The sequence below is a fragment of the Talpa occidentalis genome, unplaced genomic scaffold (assembly GCF_014898055.3).
Source record: "Talpa occidentalis isolate TD23 unplaced genomic scaffold, MPIMG_talOcc4v2.1 talOcc4.5, whole genome shotgun sequence".
Lineage (NCBI taxonomy): Eukaryota > Metazoa > Chordata > Mammalia > Eulipotyphla > Talpidae > Talpa > Talpa occidentalis.
The window spans coordinates 118,002,427-118,015,256 of NW_023604861.1; the positions used below are offsets into that span (position 1 = coordinate 118,002,427).

The 12,830-nt window shown below is 42.5% G+C and overlaps 1 long non-coding RNA gene across 1 annotated transcript in view; it reads right to left on the bottom strand.

Annotated features, from left to right (window-relative positions):
- LOC129146840 (uncharacterized) overlaps positions 1 to 12,830 on the bottom strand; it is a 55,451-nt gene that overhangs the window by 39,881 nt on the left and 2,740 nt on the right. The window contains exon 2 of the long non-coding RNA XR_008554109.1: positions 11,704 to 11,786. This is a non-coding gene — a long non-coding RNA (uncharacterized LOC129146840). The remainder of the gene's footprint in view (positions 1 to 11,703; positions 11,787 to 12,830) is intronic.

The following is a 12,830-nucleotide window of genomic DNA, read 5'->3' on the forward strand; positions in this document are numbered from 1 at the left end:
AGGGAGATTTAAATAAAGCATGAACCATAGAGCACAATGATGTATTGACATTAGTTCAATTAAGTTGAAAAATGCACCATAGTAATGTAAGACACTAACAGTAGAGGAAGCTGGGTGTGGGTATGTAGGCACTCTCTGCACTACCTTTGCAACTTTTCTGCATATCTAGAAATATTTTTTTTTTTAAAGATTTATTTATTTATACAAGCACTGGGTACAGTCAGAAGCGCGGGAGGGTGAGAGAATTCACCAGAGCCAGAGCGGGGAGCAGAGCAGGCAGAAGGACCGAAGTACACTGCTGAGGGGAGCAGCGGGCGGCAGGAGAGGTCTGCGCGCCATGCGGGACCCTCCTCCGGTGGCCGGGGAGCAGCCGGGGATAGAACCGATGTCGCAGAGGCTTCGGGCAGCTTCGCAACCCAGCGCTCAACCGCTGCGCCACTGGGGAGGCCCTCTAGAAATATTTTAAAATGGAAAACTTATTAAGAGAACAACATTAGAAAAGAACAGGTCTAAGGAGGAGGCGGGGGTGGGGGGCATGGGGAAGACTGCAGTAAACTCAGACTCTTTTTGAGCCCTATCTCCCCCAACTGTAAAGTGCTGCTGCTGCTGATTCAGATTTCCTTTCCAGTCACGTAGAGAGAGGAAAACCATAAGATGATGAAGAGGAAGCACTTGCAATGTGCGTTCGAAGAGCGGCTGACTAATGAAAAGTATAGCCATTAAGCTAAGCCTAGCGTCTCACTGTTCTCTAAAGGGGGTCCAGAGGGAGGCAATAAAGCTCTGTGAAATTTTCTCTGAAATCTGAAATGTTTCCAAATCATCCACTGCCAACTAACCTGCCCAAAATCTGACAGGAAATGCAAACCAGAATGTTTTCCTGTTTTAAGAGAGGTGCAGTTTTGCTGCTTCTTTTTTTTTTTTTCCCCCTGTTTTCTTATGAACAACTATGATTTGGTAATGAAACATCTGAATGGGATCGAAGGAATAAAATGTGGAATAAGATGGCACAAAACCAAACAAATCCCTGGAGCTGAAGAAAAAGGCTGGCTGTGAAAGGAATTCAGGCCTTTCCAATATGGATCTGAATGAAGCAAACCTCAAAGCCAAAAGCACGGGTGTGAAACTTCATAAAATGAAAGCATGGAGATGTTGGTGCTCACAAATGGAAACTGATTATTAATTTTCCAAAACTCCTTGAGCACAGTGTTTCTGATCAGCTGAAGTTCCAACCAGTGCTGACTATGGGCTCAAGGCAAGAATAACAAGAATATAATGAAAACTCTTTTGGCTAAGGGCTCTCTGATGACCCCTTCCTTGTATTTTGGAAGAAGATCCTTTCCAGTTCTTAGATCTTAATGAAAGACGGTTTTGATCCTTAGTAGCCAGGGGCAAGGAAGCAACCTGTCCAAATTCAATACTTCTTAATACTGTCTTTTACAGAAAGGAAATTCTTATATGAAAGAACCTTATTTGGAACCTTAATACATAGTAAGTTTAAATCAGAACTGCTCTGGATGGTGAGGACACAGTTAATTTATCTAATGACTATAATAAAGAATAGACTTGATTTAAATGCTTCATTTGTAGAAACAGGTTTGAAAATTGTCCCAATGTTTAGTATGCAATTGAGACAGAAAAATATATTTTTCACTACAAATTATATTAGAATAATAATTTTATTTTATATTTGTATAATTGGTGGACATATTTCCTTGTGTCCGAGAACCCCAGAGAATAAATGTTTTGAAACAGCCTTAGAGATGAGAGAAAGAAAAGCTTAAGATGAATACTCAATTTGGCAGAAATTGGCCAGATGTTCATACTGAGAAGAGAGAAATACCACATATTCTAGCTGCTCTTGCAAATAAATTTAGGAGCATGTGACTCAGTATCTGGCCAATGGGCTGTGGGTGAAAATAATATATCTCTTTTTCAGTGCTTGTCTCTAAATTTTCTCATGTCCTCTTCTACCCTTTCCTCCTCTCTCTCACTTATCTGTACACTGGCAAACAAGAACTGCTGCCTGAGAGAACTGCAAGGTGAAAGGAAGCCAGATCACTGAGTTTCCATTGAAATGAGAATACCCAATAAAGCTTCATTGGTACCATCATTCTATGACTTGAACAGAAATTAAAATATCCTGGGTTAAATCATAGATTCTTTTTAACATTTAGCGTGCTTGATTCAAGCAGATTAAGAATTATGCCATCTATCAGGTTATCCTTTTTTTCCTAGGTGCCAGAAATCTTGGGTCAAAATTAATCTTTAATTACAATAATTGCTTTAGTCTTTATGATTAGCATATTTGTTGCTCATTTCTTTATATGGGTTTGATTTTCTGTGTCTTAACAGTTTGTTGTTTTTTAATTATTTGAACCACTTGATCCATTTTAGAAAAAGTGGAGTACAAAGAAGCATATCTTTCCAAGAGAAATGACACTAGCAAATGAAACAAATGTCAGGAATTCGCTTTACAGTAGCATTTCATTTGTGTGATATTAAAAGTTTCCCATTATTACATTTAATTAAGTGGTTCTCTCCTCCTGCATGTATTCATAGATATGAGTAATAGATGGCCCCTATCCCTGAAAAGGTGATAGTCCTGTCTAACTACTGGGAATGTTTACCATTGACATCACTTAGCTAAAATATTTTGCCCAAGTCTCATCCCCAGCTCATGAGCTAAACCTCTAAATGACGTTGGTTTTGACAAAAATACAAGTAGCTTGTCATCATAGTAATATGATGTCAAACAAGGTAATAAGACGGTGCCAGCATCCTCTTCCTGCCACTGAACCCAGAGATTTGGGGAACGCTGTCCCTCAAACCCCTCCAATCCAGCATATTACACATGACTTCAAAGTCCTAACTTTGTAAAATTAAAGGTAAGGTTCTATTTTCTAGTATTCTTACCTCACTTTACTTTTCAACTCGAGCCGTTTTGGTATTTGATGAGCAAGAAGCTACAGGCATGTGATGAAGCGATGCTAGATCAAAGAGAGGCTTTTTCATTTTAGAAGCGCCTGGTAGAGGTAGGATGTGTGATAACTTATTTTCATACTCCTCTTACTTTAGGTCATTTATTTATAACCTGGAGTCCTGGGAACTATGAACTTCATACAGTTGTATGCAATAGTGTATATGGGGCATATTATATTGTTATTAATGCCTGTGTAGTAGGAATTCTCCCTTCCCCCTCCTACAGAGAAAGACAAGCTTCCCTTTTCAGTGCTTCTTGGACAAAGTTGTGCCCTGAAGTTCACCTGCATCCACTTCTTTGCTGAGGCCAGAAGCCAGAAATAGGAATTGCCCTAGAAGAGGTAAGATAAGGGGAATGTGGTGGGGCGAGGGGGGGGGGAGGTTAATGGGGGGAGTGAGGAGATTGGTTAGTGGTGGTAGTTCCTGAGAACAGAACTGCAGACAGGGATTGTGGGGAGGGGCTGTGGTCATGGTCATAAGTTCTTTTGGTAAAGGAGCTCCCACTGAGTGGTCCAGGGTTTTAGGGCTTCATATGAGAAAGACTGGGTGTATGTTTCCTACAGAGGCACCTGGTCAGTCTGAACACCAGTGCTACAGTGTGAGACTTCAGCAGAAATCCTAGAGCAAAACCACACATTTGTACCCATGAATGAAGGAGAAACCTCTAGAGTACTGGACTGAAATCCTGAATTTCTCCCCAAATATTTCTGATTGTTTGCTGTATGATCTCAGGTGAATAGCAAGGAAGAAAGAAACATCCTCCCACAAATAAATGAACTTGGCATTCTCAACTACCTGGTGGGTGGAAGACAGAGTCAGATACGATTTGGAAGAATTCAGGATGAGACATTTCTTACACTTTCAAAATCACATAGCAAAAGTGAGCTGGTTACATGGATATGTGTATTTTCTTTTAGGAAAAATGCCCTAACTTTCATCAGATTCTTAAAGGGACCTAAGCTTTAGAAGACATAGGGTGTGTTTTGGGGTTGGGCTCCCTGAGATGAGGATTTTTCGACCTATGAGCAGTGATTTATTAAGAAAATGCTTCAAAAGAGGCTGGCAAGACAGAGGCAGAAAGCAGAGGGAGGCAGCCAAGCTAGGCTGCAGTTTCTCACAAAGGGTCATTGTGGCCCTCCAGGGTGTAGCTTATACTTCCCAGTAGCATCATCTGGGCACTAAGCCTTCAAACATCCTTATTTGTAGACCATTGATCAAGGACCTTGGGCAGGGCTGTGGAGGATAAACTCCAGGCTCTTTAGGTTGAAGGCTTCTACCCAGGCTCTGGTAGAACTAAAACTGTTTTCCAAAGAGCTCCAGATGCTGTGAATTAGAATCAAATGCACAACAAAGAAGTGAAAAAGTATGCATGAAAGTGGTCAAGGAGGAAAATGTCGTAGGAGGTCTGGGAAGGAGCACCAAAATTGTCGATTACGCCCCCTGGAAGGAGGTGCTGTTAAAAAGGCCATGGCAAATAGTGGGCTGGCAATTGGCTGCCCCAAGCACAGTCATGAGACCAATAAAGAAGAGATGTAGTAAAGAGCAGGCTAGCAAAGGGAGGCTGTCAGCACACCAAAGGGAAAGCTCCCGAACAGATGGGCATGTGAGGTCAGTAGATCCGCTTCCGAGTCCTGCCTCTTTCCTGGACATCTGTTGTCTCTGTGCTGAAAGTCCACTGGCCCTTCCCATCCCTCAGAGCTTCTCTGAGACCATTTCTCATTTAACTCCCAGCCTCTGACCAGTGCTCCAGGCGTCTCCCCTCACCCTCCGCCTCCTCCTCCTGTTCTTGGCCTCTCTTCCAGCATCTCTCCTCCTGGTTCACCTCATCAGTATCTTTTTCATCTATAATGTAGGGAAACATAATTATTTTTGTTACACTCCCCAGGCCAGTGAAGCTATGCCCAGCAGGGCTCATCCTCATCACCAGACATCCCCATATAAGGTGTGCTCCGAAGCAAAGGCGGGCTCTCCCTGAGTGCAGTGACCACTTCATGTGATTTCCCCTCCCTGTTACACTTCCACAAAACACACACACACACACACACACAGAGAAAGAGGCTGAGAGAAATCGCATCCTGCCTGAGGTCACTTAACTAGTCAGTGACAGAACCAAGACAAGAACTAAAATTCTTAACATGGTCTTTGGTTCTCAGTATCTTGTAACACACTGTCTTGCAAACAGCCGAGCATTTTTATATCGATAGTAATAAATATAAAACACTTTCTTGGAGGAGAGAATTCAAGCTAAATGTCAAATGCATTCCACAGATACCTGGATTTTTTTTTTCCTGACTCTAGATGGCTGACGCACACAGTATAAATGTGGGGAGTCAGAAATGAACATTCCAAAGTAAAAGGGCCTTTCCGAATGGTAACAGATGATCCCTCAGGACTGAAAGGGACTGTGGAGAGGAACTATTAATTTGAAAACCTTACAATGTCCAATGTCGACAAAAATAGGGTTTATGCTGATTATTTTCTACAATAAAATCATAAAATGGATTAGAGAAGTTGAAAGATGCCTCAAGTAGATAATGATCCACGTCCCTCCCTTCAGAAATGTCTTATTTCCATTTCTAGAGAAATAAGGTGAGCACCAGGTTGCCAGTACTGACTCAAGGGAAATTTGGAGCCCAGGTGCTCTGTTGCCTGGCCCCAGGAAGCCACACTAACATGGTCCTTTACAGGCTAAACGCACTTTCCACACATAGTACTTGACGGAACCTTCCTAGCCACCTGTGTAGGAGGCAAATTACCACATCTTTCAGATCAGGAATCTGCAGATTAAAAGGTTAAGTCTTTAAAGTAAAAGCACTCCCACTAGGGTGTGTGTCAGAGTGAGACCCAAATCCAAATCCTTAACTCCACATTCCATGCTTTTTCCGGCTCTGTCCACTTGCTCTTGATACTGGAGAGCTGGGTGTTACTGGCTCACTGGTTTGGATGTTACAGACAAAAAGAAAACCTGGCTAACATGTAAGTGGCTGCAGGCAGCTCGAACCTTTTACACCAGGAGGCTCTGCTGGACAGGTGCCAGGTGCTGCATCTCCAGTGCCTCCAGGGAGAGGCGGTCACCCCACACCAGGCTCTGCCCCCGGACAAAGGAGCGACCAGAACGGAGGAGTCCCTGTCCCTGGCATTTACAGTCAGAGGGATGAGATGGAATTGAAACAAATAAAGAAATAGAAAATATGCCATAATTGTAAGAGCTAGGAAGAAATAAAATAGAACAAGGAACTTGACCCTATGTGTGCGTGCGTGTGTGCATAGTGGCATATAGTTCTTTTATTTATTAGGTGTTCAGGGAAGCTCATCAGATAAGGTCACATTTGAGAAGGGATCTAAAGAAAGGGCAGCACTATATTTCATAGAAATTTGGGGCAAACTATTCTAGACAGAGGAAACTGCAAGTCTGGAGAAGGCCCTATGGTGGGAATGTGGTAAACAAGGAATAGGAAGAGGCCACATAACTAGGGAGAGTTTAACAGCCCGGACTTGCCTTTATGGAGCAAAACATTCCTAAGAAAAGTACACATCTTTGAAATATAAGAAATATAAGGTGAAACAGAATCAATATCATAGGGAGGCATAAATAAGTATTATGGGATTGCAGAGGATATAAAAGGGAGGCATAGAATCATAGAGAGTCAGAACTTGACTGCCTATTCCAAGATTTTCTGGGTTTTTTTTTTTTTTTTCTGAAAAGTAAAATAGATCTCATGTGGACTGCCAATATGAAAATAAATGGAATCAAAATACTTGGCGTGAGGGTAGGGAGATTTAGTCTTTCCAACTAACCTTATTCTTTCTCATCTCCAACCGCTGAGGTACCTTTATGGAACCCTGGGGTTCTAGAAACAAAGTTTGCCAATGACTGATTTCATCAAACTTGCTCATTGTACAAAAGAGGAATGTGAGGCCCAGAGAGAGAGACTCCTTTCTGCTCTCTACTGGAATGAAATCCCCCTGGTCTTTCGTGCTGGCCCCGTGGCTGGAATCATGGATTCTGCATGAGCCTCCAGTCTACAAGTTCCCTTTCTTTGTGCTGATCCAAGGCCTGGCTGACCTGGAACACCGCCGCTCCCTGTCTCCTCCTACATGTGATGCCACACCAGAGCCGTGGCTTCTCTCAGCTCTCGTCCAGGCTGGACATGTGCTCTGAGCAGCTTCCCTGGAAGGCTTGCTACTTCCACAGCAATAACTCCACCGTGAACCACGGAGTCATTTCTGGGACATTCAGGGATAACGGGAACCAAGGAGCCAATACATTTCATATTTGTTTTTTGAGTCCAAATGGAGACAGTCATCTTGAAAATGGGATTTATTGAGATAACAGACCTCTTGACACACAGAGATAATGACAAAGAAACCGCCCTGCACTTAACACCAGGAAAGCCCAACCACATCCTGACTTCCTAGCTTCTTGCCTGATGTACTTCGAGCCTCCATTCTGGTAATTCTCCTTCATCCTCAGTCTTTCCCAAGAAGAACCAAGTCGCCCTCCATTTGTGTTCCTGTAATTCCTTCTCCAAACATTGAATTATCACACTCACCTTATTGCATTGGAAAAAAAACATAGTTTCTCACTGACTCAGAGCTTCTCTTGTGAATAAGAGATATGTCTTCATAAAAGCGATGCCTCAGCTGCTGCTAACACAACACTCTAGTACTTGATGTATTTGTTGAGCACTGGCCAGGGTTAGAAGCAATGAGACTTCTGCACCGTCCACTTTTGAGACGTTGCCAACTAGTGATAAGCCACCATCGACTATTCCCTAGTCAGCTTGACAATTTATTGAAAACTAAAGTGACCGTGGGAACACTCTGTTCTCGGTCACTGCAAGTTTCAGATGGATGGCCCAGCGCTCATCTTTGGTCTTTTTCAGTCTCCAACCTACATGCTCGTTTTTCTGTTTGTTCATCCACGCTGGATCTGCTCTGAGGCAGACATGTTGCTATGGCCAACACAGCCAGCAACGACACATTCCCCCTCACGCTCGGCCACCGCCCCTGGTAACTGCAGGCCTTTCAGCTACGACTGACAAGAGTGGAAAGCCACATCTGTGGGAAAAAATATGAAATCGAGCCCCAGCTCTCATTCTCTCATTATGTAAAGATGATCTCATGTTTTCTGAGCATTGTGTGGTGAATCTCACATGATCCTGAGATGGAGAGGGCTTTACTAGGAAAGAACTGATTTTTCTGACAGACACATGGGCCCGGCTAACAGTGCCTCGAGCCCATTGGTACTGAAAGACAAACTTAAGTTGCGTTTCTCAGATTCACAATGCACGTGAAGGTTATGGAGAAGAGTAATTCCCTTTCAACAATAGCAACACAACTGAAGTTGCTTCATTTGCAGAGCTTATAAAAATGAGATTATCCCAGATCCATTTTCTTAAGCCAAGAACAAAGCCACTTCAGTAATAGGAAAAGGCAGCTCACACACGTCTCTTGATCTCTGCTTTGTCATCTAAGACTTTTCAGATTTTGTGTTGAAATACAACTCCCCTCACCAACAGGTCGCCTGCCTAATCACTTTGAGTCTTAGCTTTACAGTTAACAAATCAGACTGCAATATTCTTGATTTCATTTATAAGCATTTATTTAATCACATGGGATTTACCATGTTTATTGTCAAACAATTGATCTTTCTTTCTAAATCCCTCCAGGATTTTCATCGAGTTGATGTGGCTTTCATGTTTCTAACAGAAATAGCAAACAAGAACACGAGAGAGAAATGTTTGTATCTCGCTGAAATGTGGAGTGTCCAGGGTTATCACTAAAAGGCCCTGGAGACATAACCACAGAGGGAAAAGTGAATCCAAGGGACTGTTTGGGAAGACAAATCGCATGCAGGGTGTTTATTTGGATTTCTGAAATTTCCCTTTTTCTAGCTTTATTTTCATTTCATTAATATGAAGTTATTCAACCTGAGTAACATTTTGTCCTGCATAGTTTACTGATACAAATTTTGCAAGCAGCCAGACAGCAAGAATGATTCTAAGAAGCTCTTGGTTGATGTGAAGCTCCCCATTTATTGAATGAGAAAATTTTAAATAAAAATTGCCCTTTAAATGTAATATTTCAGAAACACAAGACTCCATTTCCCTTAGAGAAGCCGATAGCTTAGGAAGCAAGTAGGTTTGTTTGTAGAAACCAAAAAGGAAGAGGACTTTTAGGGTTTCAATTCCTACACTGGACCAAGTTCAGTGGACTTTACCTTCGATTCTTTCCTATTTGTGTTAACTAAGTTCTAATTAAGCAGGGCTCATTTAATAAAGTCAGAGGCCAGGTCTTGCCTACTCTACCTACATTTTCTTTTTGCAGAGTTCTTTAATTAAGGTGAAGAATTCCCTTTGGCCTCCATAGCCCACACTTTCCATTTGTTCCACTAAGAATGCCAGTTGGCTTCCACTCCCTGCAACCACATGCCTCTGGCACAGCTGGACAATTTATGAACTTCTTTGGGATTAAAGAGGTGCTATATCCTTGGGAAATATTCCTAATAACCTGGATTCTAATTTATTCTTACCAGTGATCAATCTTTTCTACATAGTAACAGGCAAGAGAGTAGAGGAGGCAGAGAACAATGAGATTTCGGAGGTAATGTTTCCAGAGAGGTCTCCTCTCCCCTACAGCCCAAAGTCTGAATACCCCAAAATGACACAATATGACAGTTTTTTAGCTGAGTCCTGACTCCTATTTTGGTGCCAGGGGGCACCTTGAAGCTAGAGAGAGGGGCCCTGGGCTGTGCTTAGCACTGCCTGATTGCACGAAGGCACAAAGGAAATGGCACCCTCAGAGATGTGCACCAGAGCCCGCAAAAAAGGACCCCAATTCCTGCCCTCTCACTGACTAACCATAAGCCCTTTGAACAGCTCTTCATTTCTCTGAGTCTTGGTTTTCTCAGCTGTCAAGAAAGACAGTATGACTACGCCAGTGCTTTTCAAACTATCTATGGTGAAAAAGCAAAACTTTTTCCCCTTTCTTCTACAGTCCCCCGTGCCTCAATCTGTTGGGAACTGGTCCCTTATGACAAACAATAAAATGAATTGCCAGGAAAATTCACAATGTTTGGATGTTGTAGCAATGTCAAATCACTATGAATTTTCTTTTTTTTTTTTTAAAGATTTATTCATCCATGCATACAAGAACTGGGGTACAGGCCTGAGGTGTGGGGGGTGAGAGGATTCACCAGAGACAGAGTAGGGAACAGAACAGGGAGAATGACCAAAACACACTGCTTAGGGGAGTAGCAGGCAAGTCAGGAGAGGTCTCCCGCACCATGTGGGTATCTCCCTGGCCAGGGATCAAACTTGTGCCACAGTGGCTGTGGATAGTGTCATAGGTTGAGTCCCAAACCCTTGCGCCACCAGGGAGGCCCTCGCTATGAGTTTTCTATGATGACCCTCACTTATCTCTTTATGAACAAGTAATGATACATGGGCCAAGAGCAGGCCATGGACCACACTATGGGAAACACTGGGTCCTATGATATTCTTAGGTTCCTCCCAGTTCCTGCTTTGCACCTCCACTTGAGAGGCCCAAGCTTGGCTGAGTTTAGGGGCAAAATCAAAACTATGCTTCTGGAGGAACAAAGAACAAAATAACAAATTAACAGTGTTTCTATCTCTATATCCCCCTCACCCTGTCAATCTACCTGAACATCTATCTGGAATCCTGGCTCCACCAAAAGCAAGTTATTTAAACCACTTTCAGTTTTCTCATTTCTAGGATGGAAATAATATCATCTTCTTAATAGGAGTGTTAATTCTGGTGTAATTTCAAATCAGTAGAAAAGTTGCAGGAATAGTAAAAAGAATCCTATTTACTTTGATTCAGATTAGGTCTTTGTATTCTTTTCTCCATTTACTTCATCACCTTTTTTTCACTTCCTCTTCTATTCCCCTCTCCTCTTTTTCTCTCTCTGTCTCTCTCTCTTTCTCACACTCACACACACACACACACACACACACACATTAGTAACTTGAAGTCATCATGCCTATAAAATTGCCTTGAGGATTACAGGATGTGAGGTACATGTGAAACACTCCAAACAGTGCCTGCCACACAGAATAAGCTCTCATAAAATATTAGCTCCTGCATTTGATTTTCAAAGACTATTCCAGACGTTCAATGGGGTCCTCAAATTCTAGTGACTTAGTGGCCACCCCAAAAAGAATCTCCAACATGCTGGGTGTCCATCCCTACAGTTCTACCCTTCTCAAGGTTTATGCCAAATTCATTTATATTCAAACGTGTTGGCTTTGACCAACTTAAAAATATTCTCTATGCCATATAAATCTGGCCTTGAACACTGCTATAGAGTGCATCTGCTTTACACTACTGTGTGTTATTAAATTCAAAGAACTCTGGTATTTTCCCCCCTTGTTTATAAAATTGCTGTACCACTGTTAACATAGTATTAAATTGATCAGTGATGACTATTAAGTCCAAACCCTGACTCCCTGTGTACTTTAGGGAAATGATAGGAACTCGGATTTCTAGGAAATTAAAATATGACCCTTAGAACAAAACTCCCTCAAGCAGTTCAAATGCCTCCTCTTTCTGTTACCAAAAATGTCTACGCTTCTGATTCAGAAACAAAATGTTGATTTGAATAAGGCCTTGTCTACCTCTGGTGTTGGTTTAACTTTAAGCTGAACCAGAACTTTCCTTTCTCACGTTCACCCTGGGTTCCTTTGCTTCCTGATCTCTTACCTCATCCAGATCCTGCTGTGCTGAATTGAATTAAGTGTAGAAAAAACACTGATTCAGCTTCATCTCCATGTACCCAGATTCAGCTGTAGGAAAGAACAGAAAGACTGTTCAGCCCACAGCAATTTTTTAAATCATTCCACGTGAATCTCAAACCAGAAAGAAATCAAATCACAGAGGCATCTGGTGTCCAGAAAACCCATCTTGTCATGGCCAGAATCTAGAAGGTTGGGTGATTTGCCCAGGTGACTCATCACTCTCCCTAGAACATTAGAACAAGACCCATATGTCTTCCAGACCCTTTTGCTCATGATTACCCTGTGACCCCAACAAATCCCCTCTTGCCCCACAGGATTCATCTGTCTTACAACTTTTGTGCCAAACAATGCGTGGGGGAGGAAAAGGAGGCACACTAGATGCTCTTCCATGGCAAGATGAATTACGTTATGTGCAACCAGAACTTACTTAGCCTCCTGTCTCTCCTCTTGTAGCATCTGAGAAGGTAGGATCCCCACATAAGAGCCACAGCCTATTCTGCAAGCTCTATTTGCTAGAAACCCTATAATCTGTACCACAAATTTGGCATTTGATCAAAATTGTCTGTTTGACATGTGTGCCTTGTTCCTTAGTCTAACCTACCAAGTTCTAGAAAACCACCCTCAGGTGTTACTTCAGAGCACATTCCTTGTACTTTAGAGCAACCTCACAGTGTGTGGGTACAGTGTAAGTGGGTATGTATTTCTCTGGACAACCTCATACGAAGGGGAAAAACAGGATAATCAGTCACTTCAGCTGTCAAATCGTTGGCTCCTACCAACAGGCAGTCCTGGTTAACAGAAATAGCGGTCCTCAGCCACAGCATGTGTCTGCCTCCTTTCTAAACCAGCATCTCTGCTGCTGTCAGAGACACGGACATCAGAAGAGGCCGCTTCCACCATTACTCAAACCACCTGGCCTACATGATTCTCTACTAGTAGGCACCAGCTCCTTCCAACGACGAATCCAGGGTGTTTTACAGAGGCAAGGTGATACACTGACATTCACCTGGTTCATTTAAAAATCTAAGGTACGTTCCTCCATAAGTTACACAGGGTTAGCAGATACACCCTAATTTCTCTCCCAAGAGAAAT